This window comes from Papio anubis, chromosome 5 (genome assembly GCF_008728515.1).
Source record: "Papio anubis isolate 15944 chromosome 5, Panubis1.0, whole genome shotgun sequence".
Taxonomy (NCBI): Eukaryota; Metazoa; Chordata; class Mammalia; order Primates; family Cercopithecidae; genus Papio; species Papio anubis.
In genome coordinates, this window is record NC_044980.1 from 89684139 (window position 1) to 89700676 (window position 16538).

The window sequence follows — 16538 nt, forward strand, 5'->3', positions numbered from 1 at the left end:
ACACTGGACGTTGGAGAAAGCCACCGTAATGCCCTGGAAATCAAATGGTGACACTGCGGCAGCCAACACTAAAACAAGGTCTCCACTGCCCCTGCGAGTACATGTAGCAGTAACCTTTAATAACTTCAGTGTCTTCCTCAAATTGTCATGCCAAAAGTTAATTACATATTTATTTAGCCAGGAAGAGCTTAAAGAGTTTAATTTTCCCAGTAGTTTGTGGCAAACGTTATCAATCACCTAGAATCTCTCTTACAATCATCCAAGTATGTGTTGAATGCCTGCTACACACAAGCAGTGTGCTGAGTCCTGAGTGGGACGAAACAATACACAAGACACCGGCCCCACCCTCAAGGATTTCAAAATATGGAAAGACAGAAAACACGCACAGATAATAAAACACAATGTGGAAAGTGTGAGATATTTTTAAAATAATAATAAAAGGTGTTGGAAAGAATGAAATTAAATTTCCAAAGAGAGAGAGAGAGACTCTGGCTGCAGTGACTCCTTGGGATGCCTTCACACAAAAGCAGCATTTGACTGTGAAAGGATAGGTCAGATTTTGAAATGAAGGAGAGCATTAACAGCACCACAGGTAGAGCAAACCAGGGCAGGAGAGCTAAGGCACAAAGGGAGGACATATAGGCAGGTCAGGCAATCGATGTGGACAGAAGGGAACTCCCAGAGGACTTGATGGAGAATGGTTATATGAAAGGCGGGGAGAGGAGTAGTTCCAAGATTCTGCCAAGAACACGTGGAAGTCATGCTGCAGACCCTATTTTGCACTTAATTTTAAAGGCCATCAGACATATAAGCAATGTGAATATTAGGCTGGGCGTGGTGGCTCACGCCTGTAATCCCAACACTTTGGAAGGACAAGGTGGGCAGATCACAAAGTCAAGAGATCGAGACCATCCTGGCCAACATGGTGAAATCCCATCTCTACTAAAAATACAAAAATTAGCTAGGTGTGGTGGTGTGCACCTGTAGTCCCAGCTACTTGGGAGGCTGAGGCAGGAGAATCACTTGAACCCAGGAGGCAGACTTGCAGTGAGCCGAGACTGTGCCACTGCACTCCAGCCTGGCAACAGAGCAAGACTCTGTCTAAAAAAAAAAAAAAAAAAAAGGCAATGTGAATTTTAAGGGAGTTGGCAATCCATACCCCAAGAATCAAACATAAGTTTTTATTTCTCTTACACAAACACACCTTTCTAATGAGTGTTTGCCAAGAGGGCCCCATACCAGCTGAATGCAAGTGATTGGCCCAAACTCCTCTTGCTCCAGTTGGGAAAAGTAGCAACCTTACAATGTGGATCCCTCAGAGTGTTCACAGTACACGGAATTCTCCCTCTCTGAGATGTCAAGTTTCTCAACTCTGGCTGTATATTAATGTAACCTAGGAAGCTTTTAAAGTTTTCAATGCCTGGGTCCTTACTGACAACAATTAAACTGGAATCTATGGTGATAGGATCAGGGTATGGTTTTATGGATTGTTTGATTACTCGTTTTGGGTTTTTTTTTTTTTTTTTAAACTGTCCAGAGATTTTACTGAGAAGCCAAGATTGAAAAGCTCATCCCTGCCAAACCCTGGCTTTTCCCCTTCAACTCTATGTGATGGGATACTCATTCAATGCAATGACTGAAGTGCCTCCCCTAACCCCTCACTTCCTTGCACCCTTTCCAAATGCACAGCTCAAGGGAATTCCCTTCTCCTCACCTCTGGAGCAATCTGGAGGCTAAACAGAGAGGATACCTACACAGTAGAGAGAGTCTTGGAAATCTCATAATCCCAGTTCAAAAGGCACCACCCAGGTGAGACAGGAAGTGTGAACAGGGAGAACGCTTTTTTTTTCCCCTAGAAGTTGAGGAACTAGACAGTAAATGGAACTTGTGTTCTGCTTTCCATATGGCTGGCAGCAACAGCTTAATGAGCACTGCCCTTGCCCCAAGATGGGATCCAGAGGGCTCTGTGAAGGTGGCAGGTTCAAGCATGTAAGGACTCTGGAAGTCCCGGAGACCTCTCCAACAGCCCCAGAGGAGATCTAGAAATTCCAGCTGGTTATGAGCTGACAGAAAGGCTGATGGGCTGCGGAAGAGGTTGGTACTGGGACCTTGTATCAGAGGCTTTGCAGGGTTGGGTCCGTCCATGAGGGGGCCAAAGAGAAACAGTTATGTCTCAAGGAGGATGCAGTGCATGAGTGGGGCTTGGTAAAAACTCCATGTAGTGAATAAAGGGCTTCACTGATAAATTATCTTATTAATCCCAAACAGTAGACGACATCCAAGATTCTGTGATCATGTTCGTGTGTTTGGCTCTTCCCCTGAAAAATTAGCTCTTGTTTGGCTTTGCTTCCAATAGTAAGTGTTCCAATTTGAAACATGGCATTTCATGGTTCTGGCTGGTCTCCTAGGGTCTGGTTTTACTAACAATTTTCTGAAAGGGATGCATTTAAAAAAAAGAAAGCTCTCAAAAACAGTAGTCTACTCAATATAAGCAGCACTTCCCAAGAGAAGTACAATTCTCTTTGAAGTTACACTCCACTAACACTTAAAAGGAATAGAAGCCAAAGAGGAAAAAGAACTAATATTTACTAAGCTCTTCCAAAGCGCCAGGCACTTTACACATGCTTACTCTCTCTAATAGCCTATTATTCTCATTCAAGGTGGGGTAACTGAAGCAAAGACATTCATATAACTTTGCTAAGTTCACACAACTTGTTGGAATGCAGTCCAACAAGTTGGAATGTTGGAATGCAGTAAGTATAAACTCCCTGCTGTTTTAGCTTTACCAAGATCCTTTTTTTTTTTTTTAGACGGAGTCTCGCTCTGTCTCCCAGGCTGGAGTGCAGTGGCGCGATCTTGACTCACTGCAACCTCTGCCTCCCCTCCTTTTATTGGGGCACTATACTATATGAAATAGATCATCAAGAAGTAATTGAGATTCTTCCAGAATTTCCTGAACAATGAAATTAACAAGCACTGTAGGTAAATAATAAAATGCTGAATTTGAAAAAAAAAAAAAAAGTACTAGAATGTTTCTCTTCAGGTACCACCTGAAAATGTGCTACTTATACTAATTCCAAATCCTCAGGGAAGAGACAACTGTGCCCAATTTTCAGGTTTTTTTGTTTTGTTTTGTTAATTGTTGACCATGTCCTGAGTTCAAAGCGCATACTCTGGGTGTTTAATAGGAAACAGGTAATTTCTTCCCGAACCTAGCTTACACAAAGAAATCCAAAAGCGTGAGGAAGTGTGTGCTCTTCCCCTTCCCCTCACGGAATTAACTTTGTAGGCCCACCTGGCCAGTGACGCACCCAGATAGGAAACTTTTAATTTGCGTCAACAGAGGTGCTTTATCTGAATAAAACCCAGTCAGAGCCAAAGGGAGAGAGAGAATTGCCGACCAGAAGAACGGGAGAAGCAGGGAGGGAAGTGACCTTATGGACACACACGGCCCGCGCTTCCCACCCCACCAGAGTCGTTAACCCAAAGCCTCTGGGTTTCTCTGGCAGCTATGGACACGTGCCCTCCTCAGCCTGAGCCAGCCGCCCGCCCCACCCCGCCTTTTGGCCTCGCGCGGGCATCGGTGGCCTGGAGGACTGGCAGGCATCCAGGCGCTACGCGGACCGCGGAGGGAGGCTCCCGCCGGCGGAATACCGGAGAGACCCGTGGAGCAGGCGCGCCGGCCATGCGCCCGGAGAGAAAGGGACAGGGACCGGCAGGGGTGGGCCCGCCGCCGACCTGCCGGGTACCCCGCGGACTCGGGCCTAACCAGCGACTCCCCCGCCCTTCCCGCGCCCTGTCTCGCGCCCCGTCTCCCTCCTCCCGCGCCCAGTCTCTCTCAACCCGTGCCCAGGCCCTCAGGCCCTCCCAGCTGGCGCAGGGAAGGGACGGGTGCCGCGCTCTCCTCCCGGCCCGCAGTCCCCTCCCCGCGGCTCGGGCGCGTTGTACCTGGGGGTCTGGGGCCGCCCTCACCCTTGCGCCGCCGCCGCCACCACCGCCGCCGCCGCCGGCCTAGCAGCCCCGGGACCGAAAGTGAAAGTGGAGCCCGGGGAGCGGCAGGCGGGCGCGGAGAGGCGCTTTGGCCCGAACTCTAGCTGCAGGCGGGGAAGCCCCTGGCTAAGGCGGGAGCTGGGGAAAGGGTAAAACGGAGTGGGGCCGAGCGAGGGAGTCTGCAGCTCCCAGGAAGGGAATTGGTAAATGAGCGCTGCACGCCCGGGAAGCTGCGAGGTTGCGATGCGGGGTATCAGGCGTGGGAAGCGCACGCCTTTCTGAACGCGGATGTGTGTGTGTGTGTGTGGTGTGTTTTAAGATGTTTTTTGGTTTTGCCTTTGTTTTTTGTTTTTTGTTTTTTGTTTTTTGCTTTGTTTTTTTTTTTGCTTTGTTTTTTTGTTTTTCGTTGTTCAGCGTTGCCAGGTTTAGGCGAATGCAGGAAAGACCCAGGGCTCAAGTTGCGGATTTAGGGCAGGCAGGCGCTGACTAGTCCACTAAGCCTAGACGCGCTCGACGCCCATTGGACTCGCTGGGTGGCCGTCATCTCGCCCCTGCCAATGGGCTGAGAGCTCTTGGCCCGCCTCAGAAAGAAAGAGAAACCCAGAAGTACTCTGTTGTGGCAAAGTGCTGCACCCTCTGGGGCTTCGGTGGAGAATGACTACAGTGGGAGATGCTGTAGAGGAGAAGGGTGGGTTATAGGTGCCCCCCAGGACTTTCCTGCACTACCAAGGGCCACTGTACCCCAAGGATTAGCTGCTTCCCGCATCAACACGTTCCCTCTGATTTTTCAAAGTAAATGACCTTTTCTTCACTCCCCTTAGAACAATTAAAGCTGAATAAAGTGGCCCAAAAGACCATCTTTAAACAGTTGAGGCTAAATGAGGTAACAATCAAGAAAACACAAACATTAAAACACCAAATGCTACAAGTTTATTACTGAAAAGGGGTCTTGATCCAGACCCCAAGAGTGGGTTCTTGGATTTTGCGCAATAAAGAATTTGAGGGGAGTCCATGGAGTAAAGTGAAAGCAAGTAATTAGGAAACTAAAGGAATAAAAGAATGGCTACTCATAGGCAGAGCACCCCCAAGGGCTGTTGGTTGTCTGTTTTTAGGGTTATTTCGTGATTGTATGCTGAAAGGGGGGAATTATTCATGCCTCCCCTTTTTAGACCATAGAGGGTTACAATGGCATTTGTAAACTGTCATGGAGCTCGTGAGAGTGTAGCAGTGAGGACCAGAGGTCACTCTCATTGCCATCCTGGTTTTGGTGGGTTTTGGCCGGCTTCCTTATTGCAGCCTGTTTTATCAGCAAGGTCTTTATGACCTGTGCCTTGTTTCTACCTTCTATCTCATTCTGGGACTTAGAATGTCTAACTTCCTAGGAGTGTAGCCCAGTAGGTCTCAGCCTTATTTTACCCAGCTCCTATTCAAGATGGAGTTGCTCTGGTTCAAACGTCTCTGACAATTTGGTGAGTGGACCATGGTCCCAGTGGGAACAGAACCCTTTTCATGCGGTTCTCAGACTTTCTCCTCCCACTTCTTTATTGGCCTTCCCTTTGAGAACTTGGGATTCCAAGTCACTGGAACAGTATTTCTCTTTATTTTTTTCGATATTATGTTTCCGTTTGAAAAATATAATGTTTCGTACTGCCTATTCTCTCTAGTCAAGCACATTTTATGATATAAAGATTAACACCCTGTTCCAAGACTCAACTACGGTGGGATCCAGGGAAGCTTTTTCACTAAAATTCAACAAGAAATGAGGACTTTGAGATCTGGTAATTTCTGCGTGTTCAGAATTTGACAGGAGGTATTAATGGATAGCGTGTAGCCTCCAAGACCTCCAGACATCTCTGAGTGCTACCAGTTTACTCAAGATGAGACCTCTTTGTCCAGTAAATGTGTGCATTTCTTTGCTTTTGTATTTATATTTTTGAATATGATGGTTTTCCTTTTGCTTCTAGTAAAGTTTTTTTTGTTTGTTTGTTTGTGTGTGTTTTTAAATACATATTGAAAGTCCAGCTGGCAGAAGTGAATGCACCCAACAGGCTGGAAGTTAATACAGAAGACAGCTGAGGAGACAAACAGGACAATGTCCTGAATGGATGTGGGCAGAAAGCAGTTAAAGTGTGGGTGAAAAGAGAGCTGAGACCGCCACCCACTCCACGCTGTTTCCCCAAAAGCTCACCCTGACTCAGACTTTAGCCTGTCACCCTGGCCATGATTGTGTCTTCAGAGTTGAAGTGCACTACAAAGAGCGATGAGCCAGAGGATTTGGCGGCATTCACTTCTAGTTTCAAAGCCCTAGCAGGGATGTAGAGGAGGCAGACCTTGGAGTAAGGACTTTAAGGAGTCCTAGTTCTAGAGCCTGTGAGATCAAAACAGCAAATTACCAAACTTAGAAATAGTTAGAAGGAGGGAAACAGAGAGAAAGATTACCTAGGTTTATTGATTCCCTACCAACTGTTAGATACTGCTAAATGCTAGCTGTACGTGCATGTGTGTGTTTATAATTTGATCTTTTCAGCAACCTTGTAATGGAGGTATTATGCTTTATAGATGAGAAAAATGAGACAGGTAGGCAATTTGCTCAGAGTCAAAGAGAAAATACACACTACTTCTACTCACATTGCATTGGCCAGAACAAGGAGGGGTTGGTAAACAGTAATAATATTGTGTACCATATAGTGTATGAGGGCTGGTTGGCCGGTTGAGCCCATCCATTGCAGAGGCTTCTCAGTGTCCTTAGTCTCAGAGGTGAGCCAGAGGAATGATGGAGGTCCTCCTCAGGCCTAGACCAATGACATACGTACCACTTTAAGCTATTACTGATCTACTTAAAAAATATTGAATTCTAGATATTGTCAAGTGATGTTCAATTTTGCTATAATTGATTGATTCAGTTCTGCTTTCATTAGCTTTTAGTCAATTAATGTCAGCATTTGGCTCATTTCTTCTGTTTTGCTGCCAAAGGTGCTCCTATTTTAATCATATTACCACTCTCCTTTTTGATGTAAAATCTCATCCAGAATCATGGTGTAGAAAACAGACAAAAGCAGGCCTGCTCTTATTAAACAGGGCAGCTCCACCCAGTCAGCCTTGCCCACTGCTACCCGGCCCCTCCACACACAGTGTGGTCCTTGAGACTCTTCCGTAGGCTCCCAGGGCCTTAGAACTTAATTTTTTTTAAATGCCAATTTAAAAAAGAATAATAATGCCGCTCGTTCTTGATATTCTTGATAAAGAGGATGACTTTTTTTCCCCCTCTGTGCCAAGTTGCAGAGCAGGCCTGCTTACCAACAGCAATACCATCTCATTAATAATCAGAAACAGGGAAGATGGTGTAGATGCCATGTTAAAGACTGTTCCGAAGCAGACCACTGAGCTCATATCAAATAATAAAGTCCTCTGAAATGTGGCAGCTTGAAAGCATTTACATATCATCTATCTCATGGAATCCTCACATTGTACTTATGCAGGTGGCTAGTAGCTCCATTTTTCTAGAATGAGGAAACAGGATTAGAGATGTGAAGTGACCTACCACGGGCCATATGGAAAAAGCCTGGCTTAAAGTGAAGCCAGTTCAAAGGACAGCAGGGCTGATGGAAACAGAGAATACCTCCACTAAAACCCTCAGCTCCAGCTGTCCTGAGCAAACCCTGTCCTTAGACTTTCCATTCAAGAGGACCAATGCTCTCCTTTTTTATTTAGCCAGTTGGAGACAGTCTTCAGAGAGAGTCCTGTATTACCATATGACAGACGACTATGGGAGGGAGAAATGTATGCCAGACTCTGTAGGAACAACTCAAGCAAGTTGAGTGACCGTAGCTGCCCTTGAACTTCTAGAACTGTGGATCCTGAAGAACATTCTAGGTGCCACGAGGACTGATAACATGTTTCCAATTTTCCCTCCCTCAGGCATTTATTTCACAAGATACTGCTGCCTAAGGTAACCTGAGCATGTTTCCAGTTCTTGTAGCCTTACAGAACCCAGGGAATCCACCGTCTCCGTCCTTCCTCAGTAGGTGACAGGGCCCATCTCACTGCTCTCTAGCCAGTCTTCTCTATCCCTGTTGCTTTTTCCTTTGCTCGTGTCAACAAGGAGGTAAGTCACCATGACATATTTCTTAAATTTGTATTTCTTTCATCACTAATGAGACTGAACACATGCACTGAACATATATTAATTCGCTGTTTTTGCTTTGTGTTTTCTCTTTTGAGAATTATATGTTTATGTTTCTTGTCCATTTACTGGAGAATCACGATTCAGTTATATAAAAATTACCTATAACACAAGAGAAAGCAATGAAATTTCTTTAAAATGCAAAATGTCACAGTCAGTAAAGCTCTACTATTTCAAAGAAAACCCACAGATGTGTCGATAAATCATGTCAATTTTTTAAAAATCCAGATCTATACCTGTTATGGTGAGTCATTTGAAATATCAGAATTTACTAGATAGAATTTACTAGATGTGTCAATCTGAACACACTAAAGCAAACCTTCGTTTAGGAGGCTTTATTTTATTTATGGCTCCCTCTGCCACAGCTGTTTCACGAAGAAAGAATGAATTATCCAGCCAGGAGTGAACATGATCTTTGCATATGCCTAAAGGAATGATAAACATATTGGGATGAAAAATAGGTAGATTTGTTTACGGTTATTTTTTGAAGGACCATGGTGTTATGCTACTAAATAGTGGTCTTGCCTTAGCTATGATGAATATCCGTTGCAATAACTAAACATGGGAAAAATAACTTTTTTAAACCTTAGTTTCTAGAGGGTTAGTGGATTTTATTATATTGAAATTAAATGAGCTATGATACAGAGGAGAAAAGGAAAGAAACGAATAACTTTCTCGATGAAGTTCTGTAAAGTATACACAATTGGGGCCTGAAAAGAGAAACTCATTTATGCTCATCCATACATGGCAGTGTGAAATTGACAGAGTTTGGCTTAAGTGAAGTCTGTGGTTCTAGGAATGCTTGCAATTTATTGGAAAATTAGATTGTAATTACGGAAGAAATGACTCAAATGGTCTTCAGGTCACCACAGCTTTTCTTTTTTTTCCTTTCCCAACTCTTCCTAAGAGACAGTTCTCCTTATCTCAATTAAAATTTTGGATTTGAACTAAGTGGTGGGAAGTGGAAGAAAGAGACAATATCTTACCCCTATAAATCTACAACACCCCCTTGGCTACCCTGGTGCTTAGGAATGCTGACTTTATCTGTCCTTAAGAAGCTGTCTAGACCATAGGAGGAACCCTTGGTTTTATTTACAAAGCTATCTAAAGGATGAACAAATCAAGTGTTTAGAGGCCCTTTGAGATAAAGAAATACTAGTTATCAAATTGAAGAGAAGGGCAACAGTTTAGGCATAAACATTTTAAAATGCAAGATAATCTAAGCCTTTGTAAAATTTTAAGAGTAGTCTTATAGGCAGGTTTAGGGAAATAATTAAAAAGACCTCTAGACCAGGAACAGTGGCTCATACCTGTAATCCCAGCACTTTGGGAGGCCAAGGCAGACAGATCATGAGGTCAGGAGATCGAGACCACCCTGGCCAACATGGTGAAACCTCATCTCTACTAAAATACAGAAAATTAGCCTGGCGTGGTGGTGCGTGCCTGTAGTCCCAGCTGGTTGGGAGGCTGAAGCAGGGGAATTGCTTGAACCCAGGAGGCGGACGTTGCAGTGAACCAAGATTGTGCCGCTGCACTCCAGCCTGGCGACAGAGCAAGACTCCATCTCAAAAAAAAAAAAAATGACCTCTATGCTAAAAACAAGTTTTGATCACTCATCTGGACTTGTTTGGCTCCAAGGGTTATTCTGTAAGTTTTGTTTTTCCAAGCAGAGACTCTCATTTAACTACATGACTGTGGTGGCAGACACTCCTAGTAGCCCACCCAAAATCCTCTCACCTTTTCTTCTTTACTAACAGATGCTGATTTGTTTATGCATACCTCAGCAAAATACCTAGATACCCAGCCTCCCCTACATACTCCATTTCAGGTGACTGTGTTATTATTTTGTCTTATCCATTCAGATGTAGGTAGAAGTTTCTTCATAGAAATATCCAGAAAAGCCTTTTTTAAAAAGTAGAGAATCAGCTGAAATCCACCTTTGTTCTTCACTCACTGTCCTGTAACACAGATACCTGGAGATGGAGCAGGCATCTTACAACCATGAGGATGAAATCCACTCACTAAGAATGCTAGAATAGGAAGACAGAAGGAACCCCATCCCCACTGACATCTTGGCACTGCCTCACAAGCCCTGGACTGCCTGCATAAGGCATCTTCATACATGAGGAAAATAAACACCTTATCTTACTTGTTTAACAAACTGTAGTCAGCCTTCTGTTATCTCCAGCTAAAAGAAATTCTAAAAGATAGCAATACAGATCAAGCCATAAAGAGATAATTCATTTCAAATATGTGTTCTCATGTGATAATTTTTTTTAGTGAATCCAACTGTTATGGTATTTGTTTAGGAAGTTTTCCTCATCACTTTTTACTATCTTGTCTAAGAAAATGGCCCATTTCCTTCCCTTGGAGGAAACAGTGTCTCTTATTGTTAATTGTATTAGTTATCTATTATTGTATATCAATAATATGACATATCAACTTAAAACAACACATTTCTTAACTCACAGTTTCTGTCGGTTGGGAGTTTCTGTGGGCTGCAATCAAGGTGATGACTGCAGCTGCGGTCTCATCTGAGGCCCAGCAGAAGGGAAGGATCTGCTTCTAAGCTCACATAATTGTTCCAGCATTCAGTTCCTTATTGACCATCGGATTGAGAACCTCAGTGTTTTGCTGATTATTGTCTGGAGGCTTCTCTAAGATATGACTAGTTCCTTGCCATATCCTATGGGTTAGAAGCAAGTCACAGGTTTCTCTCACACTCAAAGAAAGGAAATTATGCAAGAGAATGAATACCAGGAGGCAAGGATCATGGAGGCAACTTAGATTACATCTGCCACATTGATGTTACTGCACATTGAAGGTATTTCTATTATTATAATCTTAGGATTTGCATAGTCTGTGTTCTTGAGGCAGGGAAGGAGACATATATCAAGAAAATAACTGGTGGCTGGATAATTGGGAAGAAATTACAGAAGTGACTAGATTCTAGAGATTAGAAAGATTTTGTTCTTCATTGAGCTGAAAATAGGAATATCTCCCAAATAAGGGGATATTCATGAGAAATTAATGATGGCTGAAACTTTCCCTGATGGAAAAATGAATTAGCTTCTGCTCACCAGAAGAAGTGACGCCAAATTCAGGAGAAAGAAGGCAGCCAACATCCTGACCAACAAAGAGACCAAGGCCCGATAACTGGATTCGAATATCGGTGAAGAAGATGATTAAAGGTAGAAAGAGCCTTTACAGTCTGGAGAAAATAGTAGAGGCCCAATGGAAGCCCAAAGTCGAGAGACTTTTAACAGAAAGACAAAGGAAAAGGCGTCCTTGGGACTAGGGGTCTGAGCAAGACCTGAGAAGGCCTGAGAGCCACAGAGAAGCACTACAGATATAGCTGAGTTATCCGGGCCTAGCACCAAATATTCTAGAAAGACCCAAAGTACTAACCAGCTCTGACAGCAAGACCAGCCCATCTCTACCTCTGCAGAAGTTTGAGAATCTTTGGCTCATTTTTATTACCTAACTCCCAATCCAGCAGGACTAAGAGAAGGGAAAGAGACCAAGACTGAGTGGTTGGATCAGCCAAAGATGTCAAAATTCAACTTCAGTTAAATTAGCAAGAATTCTGGGCTTTTTTGTTTCTGGAGCATTGTGTTAGATTTGATTTTTTCCTTGGTTTTCCAATCCTGGTGGTAGATCGCTAAACTTTTATAAAATCTGTGTGAGTTTTGCATTCTGACTGTTCCCATTCTAAAAGATGAAAATAGAAAACTCAAAGTAAAAGTTTATATCACTCATTTGATCTTTGTAAATGCACTGCTAAATAAAACACCCAAACTATTAAGGTGGTGGGTTTGTTTGTTTGTTTGTTTGTTTGAGATAGGGTTTCACTCTTGTTGCCCAGGCTAGAGTGCAATGGTGTGATCTCGGCTCACTGCAACCTCTGCCTCCCGTGTTCAAGCGATTCTCCTGCCTCAGCGTCCGGAGTAGCTGGGAATACAGGCATGTGCCACCATGCCTGGTTAATTTTGTATTTTTAGTAGAGATGGGATTTCTTCATGTTGGTCAGGCTGGTCTTGAGCTCCTGACCTCAAATTATCCGCCTGCCTCAGCCTCCCAAAGTGCTGGGATTACAGGCACACCCAGTCATTAAGGTGTTTTTAATTCTTTTTTTTTCTTTCCTGTTTTTGTAAGCAGTAATTTATTAATAGATGCAATAAGTAAATTGAAGCAAAAAAAATACATCAGAACAACTTAAGAAACTTGCTTAACAAAAAAAAAAAAAAAAAAAAGATTCCTGAGCCACACACTGAAAAATTCTGATACTGTAAATCTTGAGAGGTAAATAGACACATATATGTATGTGTGGATAGACGGATGGATGGATGGATGGATGGATGGATGGATGGATACATGGAAAGATAGAGATCAAGATATAGCATAAACTTCAGGGCAAGTATAAGCTACTTTTGGGAATTTGGGGGAAGAAAAATTATTTTATCACTGTTGTACTAGGAGCAAAGCAGATTTTCCACACGTTAGCCAGAAATGTGGGAGAATCACTAAACCTCAAAGGGCCAGCACTCAAAACTGGGCAGCATCAGTATCAGTTCTGGATCCTAGAAGAACTATTGGAAATGATGCAAATAGAAGAGGGAAGAAAGGTAGACAGAGTCTGGACTCAGCTGCAGTTAGTTGACAACTATCTGAATCATTCCCTTGCATTCTTTCTTAACAAATTATAAACGTGAAAATTGCACACTTGGAAATTAAAATATGTGTAGGTACTGGAGGGAAAACACTGAGAGAGGAGTTAGGGGCTGGATAGGCAGATAGAGAGGGAGGGTCTCGGGAGAAGGGACAGAAAGGAACAATGTTCAGAGGAACAACTGCAGGGCAGCACCTACTCCGCCTCTGCAGCTAACAGGAAGAAATGTGGTTAAGACCTTGCCCTTATGCCAGGATGTTGCTCAGCAGGGACTGTCTCAACTTAGGCACAGGTGCAATAAATCAACCTAAATGTCCTAAATTTGACGGAGCTCCCTATAATGCCATTAACATAATATTAGCATTGTGGTTTTAGGCACCCCCTGCCATGGGTTTCACTTAGGCATTCAGGGATGATAACCAGTTGGAGTCATTTTGGTCAACCTTAGGCACGCATAGATGTAGTACCCCAGGAGGGAATTTTATCCCTCCCATCTGGGCAAAACCCACGGAAGACTTCCTGGCTTCTGCCACATAAAAGACACAGAACACAGACATCTTACTGGCAACCTGCTTTCAGGACTCCTCTCTTCACTGAGAGCTTTCCTTTTCCTTAATAAATTTTACTCTGCCCTACTCACCCTCCGTGTCTGTGTGCCTAATTTTTTTGTAGTTGTGAGATAAGACCCCAGACCTCACCAAACTCCAGAGTCAAAGGCAGACAGCTACAGCACCAGAGTGGCCATTGTGCTTGTGAGTTTTGGACTATAAATTCTCAGTTGGCAAAAGAAAGGAACTGTATAGTAAGGAATTAATAAGTGTTCATTGTTTAGAAAGTACAGACTCTAAGCGGAAAGGAGGATTACATCAACTAGGACACTTTTGAAAGGTAAAGTGAATGGTAACCTAAAGACTTGGGGTTGGATGAGCGGACAACCAGCATAAATCAAGTCTCCCCATGGGCAAAGCCAGGGGGCACAGAAAACCATTCCTGCTAGGCAGTCCCAGGGCACAGAGCAGGATATAGGTGAGAGAAGGGTGAGGAGTGGACCTGTAGGGGCCAATGGAAGACCTCCAGCCTCAGCTTGTTGAACCACAGCAGGTGTTTCCTATGGGTCTAATTAACCAAGCATCAGTTAGCAACTGTGATCACCTAATTCACCTGCTCATCAAAAGCAACATATAATGCCAACCTCATTTCGTGTTTTGTATCCATGCAATTACAAAGAAGGAAAAGAAAAATAACACAATCACAAAGGTCAGTGACATTTAAAAACTGATTTCTATGTTGTGTCAGGGTTCAAAGGCAGAGCACAGAATCACTCAAGCTATTTAATCAGAAAAGGATTTACTGCAGGCTATTACATAACTTACATAATCATTGGGAAGCCTTAAAAAATACACTAGACTGAGCTTCCAGAAACATATCCCAAAACTGCAATGCAGACCTTGGCTACCAGTGAAACTGTTTCTCTTGCCATGATCCAGAAGCCATCTGCTAAACTGAGCAGGCTCTGCCACAATTGCTGGCTCCAGAACCATACCATGTGTACCACAATCTGTCCCCACAAAATGAATACCTCAAGCGCTGCCTCTCTCCCTACCGGACTCAATTCCAAATTCAAGTCTCCCACCTAAAGCACATCCAGACTCTAGGAGCAAGGAGTCTGGAAAATAAAGTATTTGCTTTCCAGGCTCTGCAGTGGTGCAAGAAATTCTGAAAAGCGTTTGGAAGAGATGCTGAGTGAGCCAATCCCAGTATCTGCAATAAATGTTAAACTGTACTGAGGCTGAACAAATAAAAAAGAAATAAAGCAATTATGAGGAGGCCTCGAGTAATGTTGATTGTAATTTTGAATAAAAAATAACAATTGGGCTACCAATTGTAGATTTAGATTATGAAAGACACGGGGCACTTGGGAGTGAGATGAATATTTAACATTGTGACATAAGCATATTGCCAAAAATCAAGTTATCATTTGGTATATTTGGAATGTCTCCAGGGGCCTTTTTTCCCCCTTTTGCCTGCTCAACACGCCTCCCTTTCCTCCTGTAAGTGAATAATCACACTGCTCAGGCTCAGTCTGAGATGAACACAGCACCTCCACTCTCTGGCCACTGTGATGAGGCCAAGGGCAAAGCCAGTCCACGCAGACTCCCAGCTCGGGATTGTTCTGGCTGAAGCTAACAGGGAAGCCTCTTTTTTTTCTTCCTTTATGTTTCCAGCACTGTACAAATATGGCCCTAGAGTTAATGGCTAAGTTCCCACTATGCGTGATGGCTGCGAGAATAACCCCAAAGAAGAAGGAAAAGGAGGCCAAGCTTGAGAGGCTTTTTTTGTTGTGCAGGTTTTCTGAGTTCATCCTTAATTAAGGCCCGGGACTACCTCTTTCCTGCAACTTTCTTCAATGCCTGAGGCATCCAGAATCCATCCCATAAATCCTCCCTGTTGGATAAAGATAGTTTTATTGCGGTAAGAATCAGTAGCATTTAGTTTTAAGAGTTGTAACAAATAAACCACAGTCTCAATCTTATAACCTGCTATTCCACTATTCACTTAAAGGAAGGTAGTTTCATTTGTGTTCCGTGAGAAAAGTGATATTTTTTTCTTTGCTTTCCCATACATTGTTTGAGGTCAACTTAAATGCCAATGAAGCCTAAACCTGAACTGCATTTCTGACCAACAGATTTTATTTCAATGATTTTGTAACATCACTCAATTTCAGATAAGTACTCACTAAGAACAACTTCATTTGTCAGAAGCCTCATTGACAGCTGCTGCCACCATATCATCATATTTTCATCCTGTAGACAATCACCAGCTGTGTAGACTGGTGAGTTCCAGCTGTGTCACTGACAATGGGGAAGAGCCAAAGAAAAATTACTGTGAGACCAGGAAGGGAGGAGGGCCTATGGCTCCAGAGGGCTGTGTGTGTAAGAGGGAGAGAGAGAAAATAAAATGTTTTCTACCAACAAAACTCAGGTGTGTTTCCTTTACTTGCCTTGAAACTTCTTCAAAACTTGTAATACTTTAAGTTTGAAACACCAAACACTTTTCCTAGGATTGTTTTTTCACATACTGAAGACCAGATCAGATCAGCAATTAGAAGTATTGCATACAAAATCATCACCCTCAAGGAAGGTTTAAATTAGGGATGAATTTCCAGTATTGATGTGGATCTTTCTGAGCACCCTGCTTATTCAGCACAGTATTCTAGTATTTAGTGAGTTAAGTCATTATCTCTCAGGACATCATCAAAAGATTGAGCGTGTAACAGACTTCAAGCACCTATGGATTTAATATTTACAATTTTGACTATTTGGGGGTGACCTGAAGTTCTAGAGCTTGAGTAGTTTATAATTTTGCCAAGACCTAGGTTAGAGTTACATGAACAGATGCAAGAGAAGGAGCCATTTGACCCATATGTATGCCAATGACTCAGAATCCACATCCCAACCCAATTCTGTTGTTCTCCATTTGCCATCACAGGCATACTCACTTTCTCAAGTGATAAAATCTCAACAGAAACAACAAAAAAAACCTTTATTTCTATAATTTCATGAACATTCTTGATCTCTCAAAGTTCTAAAAATCATTTTACTGCATTTTATGGGAGAAAATATATACTCAAGTGGTATTTGAGATTTGAATCTTAAACAGTCTTGTAAAAGTTTGCTGAAATCTAAACATTACTAG

General features: G+C 43.0%; 1 protein-coding gene across 3 annotated transcripts in view; it reads right to left on the bottom strand.

The window, feature by feature from the left end:
- ERAP1 (endoplasmic reticulum aminopeptidase 1) overlaps positions 1-4048 on the bottom strand; it is a 33820-nt gene extending 29772 nt beyond the window's left edge. For all 3 annotated transcript variants that reach the window (XM_021939564.2, XM_009208814.2, XM_021939563.2), the window contains exon 1: positions 3949-4048. The gene's annotated coding sequence lies outside the window, so the exon portion shown is untranslated. The remainder of the gene's footprint in view (positions 1-3948) is intronic.
- Positions 4049-16538: the final 12490 nt, after the last annotated feature.